A 19,371-nucleotide genomic window follows, 5' to 3' on the forward strand; every position below is an offset into this window, starting at 1 on the left:
ATCTGGCAGATTTTGAGAAAAGGGGAATAGTTTTACCTGAAGACCCAGCTATACCACTACTGGGCATATGCCCAAAAAATATTCCAACATATAACAAGAGCACATGCTGAACTATGTTTATAGCAGCCTTATTTATTATACCCAGAAGCTGGATAGAACCCATATGTCCCTCAACAGAAGAATGGATCTAGAAAATGTGGTTACATATGAAGTAATACTCACAAATTAAAAACAATGACTTGATACAATTCACAGGCCAATGGATGGAACTGGAAATGGTCATCTTGACTGAAGTAACCCAGACAAAAAAAGGAGCACACATGATATGTGTTTAGTGATAATAGATATTTGCCCTAAATTTCACAATGCACATAATATAGCCCACAGCCCATATGGAGCTTATAAGGAAGGGAGAGGAGGGTATGGATGCTCCAGTCCTCCTGCATTGAGGGGGACCAGGATGATCATGGGTGATGGAGGGATAGAGGAGGGGGAGGAAATAAGGGAGCAGTATCATGTAATGGAGAAGTTAGGAGAGAGGAACAGAGAAGGTCAGGAAATTGAGGAAAAATATGTAGGGGGGATGAGGAACTGGGGATCGCTATATGAGTTTTCCCTCTGGGAAAGGAAAAACTCCCTGAGCCCAAAAGGGATGACTTTAGCCAAAGTGCATAGAGAAGGGGAAGATAGAACCCATAAATGTTCCTGAGCAAAGGAAGAACAGGAAAAACAAATGGAGCAGAGACTGAGGGAACGGCCATCCAGGGACTTCCCTACCTGGGAATCCAACATGTCTGCAGACACCAAAACAGACACTGTTGCTCTGATCAAGAACCCCTTGCTGACAGAATCCTCAGGCGTGGCTCATGGAAGGTATGTCCAGCATCTGACAATTGGAACCAGTCAGTAGATTGAGCTCAGGGATCCCAGTGGGTGAGTTTGCAGAAAAGCTGGAGGAACAGGGGGAATTGCAACACGACAGGAAGAAAAACATCTGATGGCAGGGTCAACCATTGCTCCCAGAAGCAATTCAGCAAACTGAGCAAGGTACAGCGAGGGATCTATAGATGCAGATAAATTGTAGCAGATGATGGTCTTGCCTGACAGCAATAGGAGAAGAGGCACTTTGTCCTGTGGAGGTTTGATGCCCCAGTATAGTAAGATGCAGAAGCAGTAGGGCAGGAGAGAGTAGGTGGGTAGGGAAGCACCCTCATTCAGGCAAAGGGGAGGGTGAGAGCAAAAATGAGATTTGAGGGGTCTGTGTGGGTTATCCAGGAAGTGGCTTATCATTTGAGATGTATTACAATGAATAATTTATAAATAAATTTAAAACAATACACATATGCCAGCCATTAAACTTTAACAATGAAGACATAGGATCCAGATGCTGTGGTGAAAACCTGCCAGCTCAGAGAGACAGGAAGAACACCCAGATGACCTTCCTACTCCCCTGACCTCCCAGAGGGAGAGCATTCTTATCCCTCCCCACACTGTCTTACATATCATTCAACTTAGAGACCTTCCTAGTTCTTCCTACTTCTTTACTTATGTTCATTCTCTTCCAACTGCTTACCTGCTCTGCCTCTTGACCTAGAGTTGACCTTCTTTTGGTTTGCAATACAGGTGTGTGCTAGGGCTGAGCCACAGAATAAGAAAGTACAGTAAACAGAAAGCGCTTGGTTAAAGGTCGGTTCTAGGGCTGAGCCACACAAATATTTTTTCTTTTCAGTAAATAACACAATCTTGGGGTTTACAGTGTGAACAAATATCCTGCAACATAAGTTAGCAATGTTCCCTCCACTATAGAAATCAAGCTCTCTGTCAATTGTTCTGCTTGTTTCCAGGAATGTCTGAGTGCATATTCATGAGGACACAATGATCCCAAGGAAGATCAGAACTGGGCTCTTGAAGCTGTTGCACAAGGCCAATAGGGACCAAAAAAGCACCAAGGACACCGCTGATCATTATCACAAGGGATAAACTATCCATCTCTCTTCTCACATAATTTAATCCACGATGTTACCATTCCTGGCCTTGGCTCATTGTCCTAAGTGCTGCAGCATGGAAGGCTTCATGTTCAGGGGTTATCCAACAAACAACAGAAACACGGAATTCAGTTATACATGGATGATTTATTGAAGGCACACCACAAGTTTGACCAATCAGGGCAACAGATCAAAACTGCACTAGATATTTCTCAGCTACAGCTTTGTGTATAACCCCCCAAAGAGCTCATGCAAAAGTGCTGGAAATGCTGCCCTATGAGGACCCTGACTCAAGTTATTTTAGACATAATATTATATACTGGCCTTTAATTTGATGGGTTCTATGGAAAGCATATAGATGTAGAATTTCATAAGATTAACAAACCTCACAACATAGAGAACATAACATGGTCATGATGACCCTGTTCAAATTAAGATGTTTTTCTTTTGATTTATATCCATGACTAGGAGGTATATTACAGTAACAGTATGAAATATATGTCTGCTGAGTGATAAGTATGCTACAGCTATGTTATGGGGGCAAACCTGATCAAAAACAATTTTATCATTAGAAAAATGCATTTGTGTTACCTTACCATGTTTACACAAGTTCTGTGGCCTCAACAATGGCTCCTGTACGCAGAAAAGAAATTTTGTTTTCTACCTGAATGGAGGTGCTAGAGCTGTGTTGCACAGCCTTCTCAGTGCCCATTCCACCTCGCTCTGTCCCTGCAGGTGACACAAAATTGTCACTCCACCTTCCCTGTGAACCCGGTCTAAGCATACTAAGGCCAGGAGACACTGCTGGTGTCCCAGTCCTCATTTATTCTCCATTTTTCACAAATGTGGAAGATCATTTCCACTTCTCCTACTTCCCGGCAAGAAACACTTGTAGAGAGAGAATGTAACTATTCTCCACAGTTAAAGACCTTCTGTGGAAAACAGTATCCCAGACCTCAAGCAGTACTACAGAGAAATAGTGTTAAAAGCTGCATGGCATTGGTACAGTGACAGGCAGGTAGATCAATGGAATAGAACTGAACTCCCAGAAATGAACCCGCACACCTACGGTCACTTGATATTCCACAAAAATGCTAAAGCCATCAAGTGGAAAAAGGGTAGCCTTTTCAACAAATGTTGCCGGTTCAACTGAAGGTCAGCATGACGGAGAATGCAAAATGATCCATTATTTTTTTTATTCAATATAATTTTTTATTTACATTTCAAATGATTTCCCCTTTTCTAGCCCCCCACTCCCCGAAAGTCCCATAAGCCCCTTTCTCTTCCCCTGTCCTCCCACCCACCCCTTCCCACTTCCCCGTTCTGGTTTTGCCGAATACTGCTTCACTGAGTCTTTCCAGAACCAGGAGCCACTCCTCCTTTCTTCTTGTACCTCATTTGATGTGTGGATTATATTTTGGGTATTCCAGTTTTCTAGGTTAATATCCACTTATTAGTGAGTGCATACCATGATTCACCTTTTGAATCTGGGTTATCTCACTTAGTATGATGTTCTCTAGCTCCATCCATTTGCCTAAGAATTTCATGAATTCATTGTTTCTAATGGCTGAATAGTACTCCATTGTGTAGATATACCACATTTTTTGCATCCACTCTTCTGTTGAGGGATACCTGGGTTCTATCCAGCATCTGGCAATTATAAATAGGGCTGTTATGAACATAGTCGAGCATGTATCCTTATTACATGGTGGGGAATCCTCTGGGTATATGCCCAGGAGTGGTATAGCAGGATCTTCTGGAAGTGAGGTGCCCAGTTTTTGGAGGAACCTCCAGACTAATTTCCAGAGTGGTTGTACCAATTTGCAACCACACCAGCAGTGGAGGAGTGTTCCTCTTTCTCCACACCCTCTCCAACACCTGCTGTCTCCTGAATTTTTAATCTTAGCCATTCTGACTGGTGTAAGATGAAATCTCAGGGTTGTTTTGATTTGCATTTCCCTAATGACAAGGAGGGAAACTTCACCCTGGAAAAAGCAAGATAGTAACCTTTCATCAAACCCAAAAGAAGTTAAGCAATCAAATTTAAAAAATAACGTCAAAAATGATAGGTAGTAACAATCACTATTCCTTAATATCCCTTAACATCAATGAACTTAATGCCCCAATAAAAAGACACAGACTAACTGACTGAATACGTAAACAGGACCCTACATTTTGCTGCTTACAGGAAACACACTCAGGGTCAAAGACAAACACTACCTTAGAGTAAAAGGCTGGAAGACAATTTTACAAGCAAATGGTCTCAGGAAACAACCTGGAGTAGCCATTTTAATATCAGATAAAATTGACTTTTAACCCAAAGTCATCAAAAGAGACTCTGAGGTACACTTCTTGCTGGTCAAAGGAAAAATACAACAAGAATAACTCTCAATCCTGAACATCTATGCTCCAAATGCAAGGGCACCCTCTTTCGTAAAAGAAACTTTATTGAAACTCAAAGCACACATTGCACCTAACACATTAATTGTGGGTGACTTCAACACTGCACTTTCCTCAATGGACCGATCAGGAAAACAGAAACTAAACAGGGACACAATGAAACTAATTGAAGCTTTGGACCAAAAATGACCCATTATTATCTCTTTGTATTAAGCTCAACTCCACGTGGATCATGGATCAAGGACCTCCAATAAAACCAGACATACTAAAATTAATAGAAAAGAAACTGAGGAAGAGCAATGAGCACATGGGTGCAGTGGAAAATATCCTAAACAGAACACCAATAGCTTATGCTCTAAGATCAAGAATTGACAAATGGGACCTCATAATATTACAAAGTTTCTGTAGGGCAAATGACATATCAATCAGACAAAATGACAACCAACAAATTGGGAAAAGATCTTCACCAACCTTATATCTGACAACACTAATATTCAATATATACAAAGAACTCAAGAAGTTAGACTCCAGAGAGCCAAATAATCCTATTAAAAATGGGGTACAGAGCTAAACAAAGAATTTTCACCTGAAGAATTTTGAATGGCTGAGAAGCACCTTAAGAAATGTTCAACATAATTAGTCATTAGGGAAATGCAAATCAAAACGTCCCTGAGATTTCACCTCACACCACTCAGAATGGCTAAAGTTAAAAACTCAGGAGTTAGGAGGTGTTGGCGAGGATGTGGAGAAAGCAGAACACTCCTCCACTACTGGTGGGATTGCAAGCTGGTACAACCACTCTGGAAATCAGTCTGGCTGTTCCTCAGAAAACTGGGCATGATACTTCCAGAGGACACTGTTATACCACTCCTGGGCATATACCCAGAGTATTCCCTAACATGCAATAAGGACACATGCTCCACTATGTATATAGCATCCTTATTTATTTTTTTTTATCCCAGGATGCAGGGTTGGTTCAATATACGGGAATCCATCAATGCAATCCACTACATAAACAAACTCAAAGGAAAAAAAAAAACACATGGTCATTTCATTGGATGCTGAAATAGCATTTGACAAAATTCAGCATCCCTTCATGCTTAAAGTCTTGGAAAGAACAGTAATTTAAGGCCCATACCTAAAAGTAGTAAAAGCAATATACAGCAAACCTGTAGCCAGCATCAAACAAAATGGAGAGAAACTTGAAGCAATACCACTAAAATCAGGGACTAGACAGGGCTGCCCCCTCTCTCCTTATCTTTTCAATATTGTACTTGAGGTACTAGCTCGGGCAATTAGACAACATAAGGAGGTCAAAGGGATACAAATTGGAAAGGAAGATGTCAAACTATCATTATTTGCAGATGATATGATAGTCTACCTAAGTGACCCAAAAAACTCCACTAGAGAACTCCTACAGCTGATAAACTACTTCAGCAAAGTGGCAGGTTATAAAATCAACTCAAGCAAGTCAGTAGCCTTCCTATACTCAAAGGATAAGTAGGCTGAGAAAGAAATTAGGGAATTGACCCCCTTCACAATAGCCACTAACAGTATAAAGTATCTTGTAGTCACTCTTACCAAACATGTGAAATATCTGTATGACAAGAACTTCAAGACTCTGAAGAAGGAAATGGAAGAAGACCTCAAAAAATGGGAAAACCTCCCATGCCCATGGATCAGAAGGATCAATATAGTTAAAATGGCCATTTTGCCAAAAGCAATATACAGATTCAATGCAAAACCCATCAAAATCCCAACTCAATTCTTCACAGAGTTAGAAAGAGCAATTATCAAATTCATCTGGAACAACAAAAAACACAGGATAGCTAAAACTATTCTCAGCAACAAAAGAAAATCTGTGGGAATCAGTATCCCTGACCTCAAGCAATACTACAGAGCAATAGTGTTAAAAACTGCATGGTATTGGTACAGTGACAGGCAGGAGGATCAATGGAACAGGATTGAAGATCCAGAAATGAACCCACACACCTATGGCCACTTGATCCTCGACAAAGGGGCTGAAAACATCCAATGGAAAAAAGATAGCCTTTTCAACAAATGGTGCTGGTTCAACTGGAGGTCAGCATGCAGAAGAATGCGAATTGATCCATCCTTGTCTCCTTGTACTAATAAGCTCAAATCCAAATGGATCAAGGACCTCCGCATAAATCCAGCATCCTTATTTATAATAGCCAGAAGCAGGAAAGAACCTAGATGTCCCTCAATGGAGGAATGGATACAAAAAATGTGATATATTTACACAATGGAATACTACTCAGCAATTAAAAATAAAAAATTCATGAAATTCTTAGGCAAATGATTGGAACTGGAAAACATCATCTTAAGACATGAAATGCTGTCACTGATAAGTGGATATTAATTAGCTCAGAAGCTCTGAATTCCAAGACACATTCACATATCAAATGATTCCCAAGGATAAGGAAGGAGAGGGCCATGGTCCTGGAAAGTCTTGACGCAGAAATGTAGGGGATTACCTGTACAGAAGAGTCGGGGGGGGGGGGGGTTGTTTAGGGAATGGGTGGAGGGAAGAGGGCTTATGGAATTTATGCGGGGGGGGGGGGGGGAGAACCAGAAAAGGTTTTTTTTTTTTTTTAATTTCCTCTGCCAACTGATTTCCAGACGCTTGCCAACACTATGATGTGGGCAACTCTTTCTCTGCTGACATCTTGAGGCAACTTAAAATGCTAAGAAGAAGACTTTGTGAGTGTAGCCCCTAACATTCATCCACATATTAATTTGCCCTGCAGGCTCTGGATGTGATTTCATGCACCTGTACATAAGACAGGAAACGTTTTGACTGCATATTAAAACTTGAGTGATATCTCAGTAGATAATCTGAGATGTTAATGTCTCATATTGCTGATTGAGGGAAATGTGAGGCAGGATGATACATTTCTGAGAAGGGTTTGAAAAGAAAATCCTCAGTTAAATGCACAGGGATTCCTGAGGTTATGTCAATCAAGCCTAGAGCAAACCCTGGCTTTGTAAGGATGATGGGCTCAAAGGCTATTACCCAGGAGAGTCTCCAGGAAAGGGCACCTCAGCTTCCTGTTAAGTAATGGAAGAAAATTAGTGGGGAGCAGAAGGCTATAAGCCATAACATCAGCAGTCCCTTCTTGAACATTCTATTGTCTCCTGGAGAGTTCTTGGCATGAGCTGTGATGTCACCAGTGTTGTAGCAACAGCACAAGTCCTGCGGTTTCTCAATCAGTGTCTAGAGCATACATTGATAGACATGTTTGCCTGAATCAGAAAACTTTTTCGGAGAACCAATGTGGACGCAAGAGAGATAAGAGAGAGGAGGAAGGAAGCTGGCCTTTCATCTGAGAGTAATAAAGGACAAAGGAGGTGGTCATGGAGGATGTGGAGTAAGTACTGGGAAGTGGATATTGAGCTTCCTACCAGGGTGGTGTGAGCTGGCCTTTCTAGCAAAACGACAAAGGAATTGAAGCTTCTTGAAAGCAAAAGAGATTCCAGGATTTTCACAACTCTTGAACATTAAGGATATCAGAACATTATTTTTCCATCTCTTAAAGCAGGATATGGCAAGATCAAAGCTGGAATGATGTGAACTCCAATTTTTCTCTTTCACTGGGTATTATGGTTGTTACTTGGGGGCAGAATGAGACCATCAGGAGTCACAGAGGATCTAACCTACACCAATTTAGGTGCAGGGCATCAATGCCTTCACTACCATGCTTCTTTTAGCTTCAATTTCTCTCTGACAGTAGTACAAGGAAGAGAGTTGTGCCCCCTGGCCATCACCTCTTGTTCTCAGAACTACTCTGACCTCCTCTCCCTCAAAGTTCCCCTTAGCTTATCATTGGTTGTGAGTGGCAGGTATTATTGTACTGTAACTACACCCAGACAGAGACTCCACCCTCTGGCCACTGCTGGAGTGTTTGGTGTTTCAGTAGAGGAAATAATTGGTCAGTGTGTTAGCCATGTTCTCCCCATGTAGGACATTTTAAGGCCATGTTCTGGGCCAAGAGTAACAGGGTAGGAGATCTGAACATCATGAATTCATCATGTAACTTGAGAAACCACAGAACTGAGAACTCTGAGGACAAGTTGCACTCTGTGTATTTGTTAATAAGCCAGGAGAAGCCATCTCTGTGGTCATCATAAGAATACATAGGGAGACAGAGGACACACATGGCTTCTGACATCTCCTAGTCTCTATAGAGTGATGGGAGAACTGAGATCCACTGAGGATGCATCTAAAGCCTGAACGAAACTCTGTGTGGTGTCATGGGGTTCTAGGCCTGTGGTCTACTTTATAGGCCTCAGCGTAGACTGTCTGCATTCTATGCATTCCCAACATTTAAGTTCACTTGTGTTCTTTTACCTATAGGGTCTGGCAGGCAGACATCATCCCCTGCAACTGTCCTGAGCAAGAAACAGGCCAAGGAGGAAGAGGAGAGGCTGACCAGAGAGCTGCAGCTTGTTACCCAAGAGAGAAATGATCTGAGAGATCGCTTGATCTATGTCACAGAGGGAGCCATGAACAAGAGGTATGCATTGCTCCAAATGCTGTGGTGTTTGTATGGAGTCCAAAATGCCACACTTGTCTTTTTAAGATGGTAAATCATAGGAAGATGTATTTTCATGATATCCCTGGGCAAAACCTCATGTCCCTAAACCCTTATTGGAGGAGAGGCAGAACCTGCAGTTTTCACAGGAGTAAGATGGGAAATGGAATCCTCTGCATCCTCCAGGTCAAAAGTGGGACTTGCTGTCTGAGTGAAGATTCAGGGATACAGAAAATGGAGAGTGAGTTCCCAGAAAGCATTTTGAAAGCCCTTGAAAGGAGGTGCTTTTGTGAGGTTTTAGGAGCTGAGAGTTTGCTGTGAGTGTTTGTACTGGACTGGTAGGTGACTGACTGCTGGAAACTGCTAGATGCAGAAGGCGGGGCCTAGTCCCACATTGTTCATCTCAGTTCTTGACTAGATGCCTGAGGATCTGCCTGTTCCTCTTTTTCTGTGTGTCTTATACTCTGAGACAGTAATGTTGTATTTCTTCTGCATATCATTGTGTTCTCTCTGCTTCTGTCTCAGATTCACTCTCTCTCATTCTGTGACTGTGTGTAATTTTCTCCCTCTCATGTTTATACATGTCTGTTTTTTTGTGTGTACATGTGTGGGGGTGCACATGATTGTGTTATCTCCTGAGAATGAATTTTTGAATGTTTATATTCCTCTCTACTCTTTGAAATTCAGGGATCTGTGAAATCCAGGATACTCTGAGACAGTAATGTTGCATACACTTCTTCTGAATCTCATCCTATTCTCTCTGGTTCTGTCTCTGTCTTTATTTCTCATTCTGTGGCTCTCTGTCCTTTTCGCCTAATTTGTGTGTGCCAGTCTATGAGTCTGTTTGCTTCCACATGTACATACATGTGCTTCTGTTTTGTGTGTTTATATTTACCTCCACACTTAGGAATCTTGGGCTCTGTGTTTTGGACTGAGGATTTAAATGCTGTTTCAAGATGATCTGAGTCCTGATGTCTGGGAGCCCCCACTTTAAATAGTTCTGGTCAGGCCAGGCAGAGGTAGCATATGGCTTTAATCCAATCACTTGGGAGGGAGAAGCAGGCAGATTTCTGAATTGGAAGCCAGCCTGGTCTACAGAGTGATATCCAGGACAGCGAGGGCTACACAGAGAAACCCTGCCTCAGAAAAAAATAACGAGAGAGAGAGAGAGAGAGAGAGAGGAGAGGAGAGGAGAGACGAGAAGAGGGGAGGAGAGAAGAGGGGAGGGGAAAAAAGAAGAGAAGAGGGGAGGGGAGAGGACAGGAGGAGAGGAGAGGAGAGGAGGGGGGAGGGGAGGGGAGGGGAGGGGAGGAGAGGAGAGGAGGGGGAGGGGAGGGGAGGGGAGGGGAGGAGAGGAGAGGAGAGGAGAGGAGAGGAGAGGAGAGGAGAGGAGAGGAGAGGAGAGGAGAGGAGAGGAGAGGAGAGGAGAGGAGAGGAGACAGATATTCTTGTGGTTAAAGTAGGAATCAAATTAAATAGCATTGATCCTTCCCTTCATGGGCACACTTATGCATACAGTTGCATCTCTTGGGCAGATTATAAAGAGGTCATTATGTATGGTATCACCTCAAGAATTATGTGTAATGTCTGCCTCTGAAGTATTAGTTATCCAGTAATTACAATCCCTGTTGTCAAAACAGGGAAAATATAATCACAGGTGTCTAGTTGGCAACAACCTGTGGCCTAGGCTCTTGAGAGCACAAGGGGCTAGACTGCCCCTCCAGAGCTAATGAGTAAACACAGGGAGCCAGGGCACCCTCCATCAGGATACATAGCTTATGCTGTCCTTGGGAAAGGATAAAAAGTTTCCCAAGTTGAAAAAGCATGTAGAATCCAGGAACTGACCTTCCTGTTCTGGGAGTACAAGACCCAGTCTGTATTCATGTGTTCTTAGAACAGAGGAGTGGCCCCTGGTTATGGAAAACAGTAGCAGAATGGGGCAATACCAGAACAGGGAAGTGGGAAGGGGTGGATGAGGGAGTTGGGGGAGGGAAGAGGGCTTGTGGGAGTTTTGAGGAGTGGTAAGCCAGAAAAGGGGAAAACATTTGAAATGTAAATAAAAAAATACATCGAATAAAAAAAAAACACATTTTCAGCCAGGCCATGGTAGCACACACCTGTATTTCCAGCATTTGGGAGGCAGTGGCAGATGGATTTCTGAGTTTGAGCACAGCCTTGTCTACACAGTGAGTTGCAGTACAGCCAGGGCTACACAGAGAAAACTTGTCTCAAAAATACAAAAAAACACAATATATATATATAATATATATATTATATATACATAATATGTATAATATATATATTATATATATATAATACTTATATGTATATGTGTCTTGGTTTCTGAAAAGGTGTTTTAAAAAAACACATGTTCATGGAGTTCTATCTTCCTGGGGACAGGCCATACTACAGACCAAATCCGTTATATGAAAAACTGAAGTTAAAGGAGAAGGAGATTATGACATTTCTACACACCTTAGAGAAGGAGAACATTGAGGCCAAACAGACCTTCCAGGATCTCAAGAAGGAGATTAACTTCTATCGGTAAGTACTGTTCATGGAGGTCACCAGGTGTGGAATGGCCATTTCTGAATTCCTTGTTCCTGGACTGGAGAGTCTGCAGGTCTGATTCTATCCCTCTGCCTTTTAGCCATCACTGTGCCTTGGGACTTCTCCTGTCAGTTTCAAAGTTTGTAAGAGACTGTTACTCATCCTAACATTGTCCAGGCATCATCAGGAGCCTCTCATTAGAAGAGTGATTCAGATCATGAGAGGGTTATGGTACAGTTCTAGGTCTGTGGGGCTCAGGGATGGTTTTACAGAGCTAAATGTGATATAACAAAAGGATACAATGCCCTCCTCTTGGTTCTACTGACTGCATTGAGGGTATCTGCAACCTACTAATTGATGTTGCTGAAATGCTTTGGGCTGTCATGGATAGTTTCAGATTCCACGTTCTTTTGGAGAGACGTACAACCTTATTGGTGTTAGGGCTGTAGCAATCATTTTTTTCTTCCCTCAAGTTGCTATTTGCTGTTTGTGTACCTCTCAAGAATGTATTGAGATGTATTGCATTAGGTATTCCTGGGAACCTAGGTCCTGGTGGGGTTAATGAGACCTTGATGTAGGAATGGGAGGAGGAGCCTGCAGGATCTTACCATGAAGATTGTGTCTCTAGCAACCTGCACAGCCGGCTCCTGCTGCAGAAGAACATTATGAATAAGAGATTGGTTACACTGAAGCAGGACAACAAGGAAGTACATGCTGATTGGACCATCATTCAGCAATACCTGATTGACTTGAACCTGAATGTAAAAGATGAACAGGACAAGACCAGCATCCTCCAGGGCCAACAACATCAGGTAGGTACAAGCAGCTCAGCCTGGCTTATACTGACTGATAACATTTTCCCACTGCATCCATCTTTGCTTTCACACAGCACCATTCTAATGCACAGTCGCAAGCAGCCACCCACCTCATGAAATGTAGTTGGTCATTTCTAGGTCTTTTGACATTCTGGGTAGTGAACCTCTTGAGATAAGCTGAAATATGGCAAGTATACCTTTCTACTCCTCTTTATTATGAAGACCAGTAAGGGTGATAGATCAATATCCTACAGCATTCCTACACCTGCTCATGATAGGTGGGCTGCTTTGCAGAGCTTTGAGTAAGTTCTGGGTCCTGTGACAGAGGGCATGTAAGGGTCATATGACTTCCCAAGTGGTTAGCACCTTGCAAGATTTAAAATTCAAACACTAATAAGAAATATGTTATTCTCCTTGTCTTTGATCTGTGTGGCATGTGGCATTTTTCCTTTCCTCCAGTAACCCAGTGATGTCTCTTCCAATTGCCCATTTCTTGGTGTGCCCTGATAAAAATGAGTAGCAGCTTGTCAATCCATGTAATAGGTTGATGTTGCTGGATATTTTGCTGTGCCTGCACTTATATCAGCAATGGTGTCAGTTAAAAGATCAATGATAACATTCCTGTTGAGATGTTGAGAGGCAGCAGCCTGACAGCTGACATTTAGATTCCCAACAAGCCTCTGTCTTAATAACTGCCTTCCTCTTCTAGGATGCAGAGAGTGTAGCAAGAGCTGAAATTTCCACAGCCCAGGAAGAGGGCTTCCTGCAGAATGAGTTGCCACTTCCGGAAGCCCCTGATGAGCTCCATCCTCAACAGTCACAAAATTCCTTGGATGAGTCTTCTACCACATAATTCACTTCCTCAGGTTGAATAGGCACTAACTACCTAGCCTGTGAGTCAATCAATTCAGGAATTTATTCCCTTTCCTGCACAAACAATACCCCTTGGGGGAGAACTGAGGTGACTGCCCTGCAAACACATGTCCAAGAGAAGAAACAGACTGTATGTCCCTGTTGTTGAAGGTGCAGTGAGAGAACTCTGGTTCATATAATTTACTGTTAGAGGTTTGGTTGCTGTTTGGTTTTCTTGCTGTTTTTATGTTATTGGATATTATATATTATTTTTATTGCTTTTTTCCTTATGCTTTTCACTGTTTATAGTAATTATCTTTAAAAGCCTGTTTTTGAAATGTATTTCTCATGAATAAAAATTTATTTGTAACTCCTCATTTTTGAGACCATTTTGCTTATTCAGGTTTTCTGTCCTATCCTGTAGACATAGACCTCACAACCACAGATGGATCTCAGTCAGCCCCAGGAATCCTGACTACAGACTGATTTCAAAGCCCACTAGGGTATGCAAGAAAATGGTCTTTTGTATGAATAATGTGGCTTCTCCCATGGATACACACTTTAGTGTGTAATCACTGACATACTCGCTCCATGCTGTCATGTATTCTCCTACCCCTAAAGTATAGAACTCTATTAGAATGGAGACTGCAGCTCCTATCTATTTAATATAGCCCATGAATTTCTACCTAGAGCAATCAGACAACAAAATGACATCAAGGGCATACAAAATATAAGGGGAAATGTCAAAGTATTGCTATTTACACATGATATGATAATATGTTTAAGTGATTCCTAAAGATGTACAAAATAACTATACCTGATAAACACCTACAGGGAAAGTCTCTTGATTCATAATGAACTTAAAAAAGTCAGTAGCTCTTTTTATTGGAAGGATAAAGAAGCTGAAAAAATTAGGAAAGCCACAACATACAGCACCCAGAATTAATAAACTGTATCTTGGTATAAGTTTATGCAAGCAATGAAAGACCTATAAGACAAGATTTTCAAATCTACACTCCAAATGCAAGTGCACCCTCATTCGTCAAAGAATCTATACTAAAGTTCAAATCACACATTGCACCTGACACAATAGTTGTGGGTGACTTCAACACCCCACTCTCCTCAATGAACTGATCAGGAAAGCAGAAACTAAACAGGGACACAGTGAAACAAATTGAAGTTTTGGAGCAATTGGATTTAACAGATATATATAGAGAGAACATTTTATCCTAAAGCAAAAGAATATATATTTTTCTCAGCACCTCATGGTACTTTCTCAAAAATCGACCATATAATTGGTCACAAGACATACCTCAACATATATAAGAAGATCAAAATAATCCCATACCTCCTATCAGATCACTATGGAGTAAGAGTTGTCCTCAATAGCAACAAAAACAACAGAAAGCCCACATACACAGGGAAGCTGAACAATACTCAATGACACCTTGGTCAAGGAAGAAATAAAGAAATCAAAGACTGTTTAGAATTTAAAGAAAATAGAGGCACAACATACACAAATTATGGGACACAATGAAAGCAGTGCTAAGAGGAAAACTCATAGCCCTGAGTGCCTCCGAAAAGAAACTGGAAAGAGCATACATTAGCACCTTAAGGACACACCTGAATGGCCTGGAACAAAAAAGTTAATTCACCCAGAAGCAGTAGAAGACAGAAAATCATCAAACTCAGGGCTGAAATCAATCAAGTAGAAACAAAGAGAACCATACAAAGAAAAATCTGGAAAAAATTATCATGAGAAGGAAAGAGCTCCCATGGTCAGAGTTAACAAGGATTACCATAGAGAAAATGGACATCTGAGGAAAAGCAACTTACAGATACAATACATTCCTTTCAAATCCCAACACAAATACAGGTCTTGATAGATCCCTTCTTCTGTTCATATGGATAAACAAAAAGCACAGTGTCTTAGTTAAGTTTTCCTTTACTGTGAAAAGACACAACGACCAAAGCAACTTTGTTATAAGAGGCAACATTTAATTGGGGCTGGGTGTCAGGTTCCGAGGTTCAGTCCATTAGTCCATTATCATCATTGAGAATAGAGCAGAGTCCAAGATGGTATGGCACTGGAGGAGCTGTGAGAAGGAGCTGTGTCTTCTTCTGCATGCAAACAGAAGACTGTCTAGTTTATAGCTACATGGAGGGTCTCAAAGACCAATATCACTGTCACACACCTACTCCAAGGAGGCCACAACTTTTAACAGTGGTATTGGCTTGGTCAAACTTATTGAAACCACATATTCCACTCCCTGGCTAACATACGCTTGATCAAATGGGTGAGTCTATTGTTTCCATACCTATCCAGAGCATAACAGAAAATATTCTTAATCCAACTCAGAGGTCCCATAGATCATAAGAGGTTCAAAAATATTAAAAGTCCAAAAATTCAAAGTCTCTTCTTACATAAGCACAATCTCTAAAGTGTAATCCCCTATAAAATCAAAAGATGTAAATCACAGGCATCTAATATAACAAGATATATATATCACCATTTAAAAAATGTCATACTGAGAAAGTACCAGATTAAAGCAAGACAAAAACACAGCCTCTCAAACTGCAACTCTAAGTTTTCCTGGGTTAACATCTATGTTACAAATGAATAGGCACCCACATTCATAAAATAAACTTTACTAAAGCTCAAATCATGCATTGCATCTCACACAATAATAGTGGGAGACTTCAACACCACATCCTCATCATTGAACTGATCATGGAAACCCAAACTAAACAGATACAGAATGAAACTAACAGCAGTTATTGACCATGTTATAACAGATATCAAAAGAATATTTTATCATAAACCAGAAGAATATATCTTCTAAGCACCTCATGGTACCTGCTCCAAAGTTGACCATCCTCTCCATCACAAAACAAGCTACACCTGATACAAGAAAATTGAAATAATTCCATGTATCCTATTGTATCACCACAGTCTAAGGCTGGTCTACAATGGCAATAAAAACAACAGAAATCCCACATACACGTGTTAGCTGAATTATACCCTACTCAATGATAACTTGGTCAAGGAAGAAATAAGAAAACATTTTAGAATTTAATGAACATGAAGACACAACATCCCCAAACTTATGGGACACAATGAATGCAGTCCTAAGATGAACACTCAAAGCTCTGAATGTATCCATAAAGAAACTGAAGAGAGCATACACTAGAAGCTTGACAGTACACCTGAAAGCTCTAGAATAAAAAGAAGCAAATATATCCAAGAAGAGTAAATAGCAAAATCACACTTGAACTAGCAAAAGACTCATTATCAGTGAACATCTTTTGTCCCCCACCCCATTGCCTTTTATCCCCAACTTGTTTAGTTTTGGATGCAGGGTCTCAATACACTGTAGCCCTGGCTGGCCTGAAACACTGAGATCCATTGCCTCTGCCTCACAAATGCTGAAATCATAGGCATGTGCCACCATGGCCAGCTCCAAGTTGTATTTCTATGTTTACTTTTTATGTGTATGAGTGTTTACCTGTATGTATGTATGTATGTATGTATGTATGTATGTATGTATGTATGTACACTGCATAAGGGGCCTAGTTCACACAAAGAGCAGAAGAGGCACCAGATTCCCTGAAACTGGTTCTGGGAACTAAACTCATGTCCTCTACTAGACCAACCTGTGGTCTTAGCAGCTAAGCTGTTCCTGAAGCCCACTCCAACATGAATTTTTATAACTTAGTAGTAGGATGAATAGGGACTTTAAGGACTTTAAGAAATACAAAGAGGAAAATTCATAGCCCTGAGTTCCTCCATAAAGAAATTAGAGAGATCTTACTCTAGCAGCTTAACTGATCATCTGAAAGCTCTAGAACAAAAAGGAGCAAATACACTCAAGAGGAGTAGATGGCAGGAAATAATGAAATTCAGGATGCAAATCAACCAAGAAGAAAGAAACAAAATTATACCAAGAATCAACAAAACCAGGAGCTGGTTCTTTGAGAAAATCAACAAGATAGATAAATCCTTAGCCAGACTAACTAGAGGGCATAGAAACACTATCGAAATTAACAAAATAAGAAATGAAATGGAAGAAATAAAAACAGAAACTGAGGAAATATAAAAAAAAATTCTACTCAGATTCAGATTCTACTTAAAAGGAATGTATTCAAAAAAAGTGGAAAATCTGGATGAAATAGAAAATTTTTCTCGACAGATACCACTTACTAAAATTCAATCAGGATAAACCATCTATATAGCACCATACCCCCCACCAAAGAAATAGAAGCAGTCATTAGAAGTCCTGCATGCAAAAATATCCCGGGACAGATGATTTTAGTGCAGAATTCTATCAGAACTTCAAAGAAGATCTACTACCAATACTTATCAAATGCTTTCAAAAAAAAGAAACAAAAGGAAACAAAAGAACATCATCGAATTCAGTCTATGAAGACACATGTATACTGATTCCAAAACCATAAACAGAGCCAAAAAAGAAAGAAAACTTCAGACCAATTTCAGTTATGAATATCAATGCAAAAAATACTCAATAGAATTCTCACAAACTGAATCCAGGACCACATCAAAACAGTCACTCACCTTGATTAAGTAGGCTTCATCCAGGAATGCAGGGATTGTTCAATGTATGGGAATCCACTCTATAAACAAACTCAAAGATAATAACCACATGATTATCTCATTAAATACTGAAAAAGCACTGGACAGAAGAAAAACCCATTCATGTTACAAGTATTGGAGAGAACAGGAATCCAAGCTTCATACCTACATATAAGAAAAGCAATATAACGCAAACCAATAGCCAACATCAAACTAAATGGGGAAAAGCTCAAAGCAATCCCATTAAAATTAGGGACAAGGCAAGGCCCTACCTATTTAAAATAGTACTTGAAGTTCTACCCAGAGCAATAAGACAACAGAAGGAGGACAAAAGGATACAAATTGGAAAGGAAGAAGTCAAAATATCACTCTTTGCAGTTGATATGATAGTATACTAAAGGGACCCCAAAATTTCTACCAGAGAGATCCTGCAACTTCAGCAAAGTGGCTGGATGTAAAATTAATTCTACTAAATCATCAGCCACTCCTCTACTCAGAGTATAAATTGGCTGAGTAAGATATTAGGGAAATTATACCTTTCACAATAGTCACAAATAATATAAAATATCTTGTTATGACTCTAAACCTCTAATGAAGCAAGTGAAAAATCTGTTTGGCAAGAACTTCAAATCCCTGAAGAAAGAAATCAAAGAACTAAAAGATGGAAAAATGTCCCAAGCCCGGGGATCAGCATGATTGACAGAGTAAAATGACATCTCACAATCTTGCAATCTACAGGTTTACTGCAAACTCCAGGAAATTCCAAGTCAATTCTTCAGAGTTAGAAAGAGAATTTCTCAGATTAATTTGGAATAACAAACACAGACACACACACACACACACACACACACACACACACACACACACACACACACACAAGATAATGAAAACTGTTCTCAACAATAAAAGAACTTCTGGTGGAATCACTATCCCTGGCCTCAAACTATGCTATAGAGCAATATTGACAAAAAATGCATGGCATTGGAACAGGCACAGGCAAGTAGTTCAATGGAATAGAATTGATGATCCAGAATTGAACCCACACACCTATGGTCACTTGATCTTTGACAAAGAAGCTAAAACAATCCAGTGGAATAAAGACAGCATTTCCATAAAATAGTGCTGGTTCAAGTGGAGTTAAGAATGTAGTAGAATGCCAATTCCTCCATTTTTCCCCTCGCCCCCTCCCCTGAGTCCCACCCCCCTCACAGAGATATTTTATTAGACATAAATTACTTGGTCAAGAGTTTGAATCATTAACTGCTCAGACTAGTCCAACCTGCTGCTTAGAGCAGCTATGAATACAGAGCAAACACAAAACTGTAAAATCTTAACTTACTTTAAGCGATTTTGTTCTCCAGGGTGAAGTTATCAGTCACCAACATCAAAAGGTTGCGCCAAGAATCCTCTGCCTCCTCTATGCCCAGAGCCTTAATGGGACAGGGAGGAGCCTGGAAGCAGCAGGGAGCTACACTAGGGTTGGGGAGCAGTGGCTGATGGTGCCTTCCTGACCTTCTGGCACTAGGCAGGTCCCTAGGCCATTGGAACTGGGGACAGGGGAGGGTAAAAAGGACCAGACCTGTGTCTTCCTCCAAAGAGGCCTGCTGCTGCCTCCTTCTCCA

General features: G+C 40.8%; 1 pseudogene; it reads left to right on the plus strand.

Moving 5' to 3' along the window:
• The first annotated feature begins 790 nt into the window (after positions 1-790).
• On the plus strand, positions 791-13,159 carry LOC127677790 (disks large homolog 5-like; annotated as a pseudogene).
• Positions 13,160-19,371: the final 6,212 nt, after the last annotated feature.

Source organism: Apodemus sylvaticus, chromosome 2 (assembly GCF_947179515.1).
Source record: "Apodemus sylvaticus chromosome 2, mApoSyl1.1, whole genome shotgun sequence".
NCBI classification, from domain to species: domain Eukaryota; kingdom Metazoa; phylum Chordata; class Mammalia; order Rodentia; family Muridae; genus Apodemus; species Apodemus sylvaticus.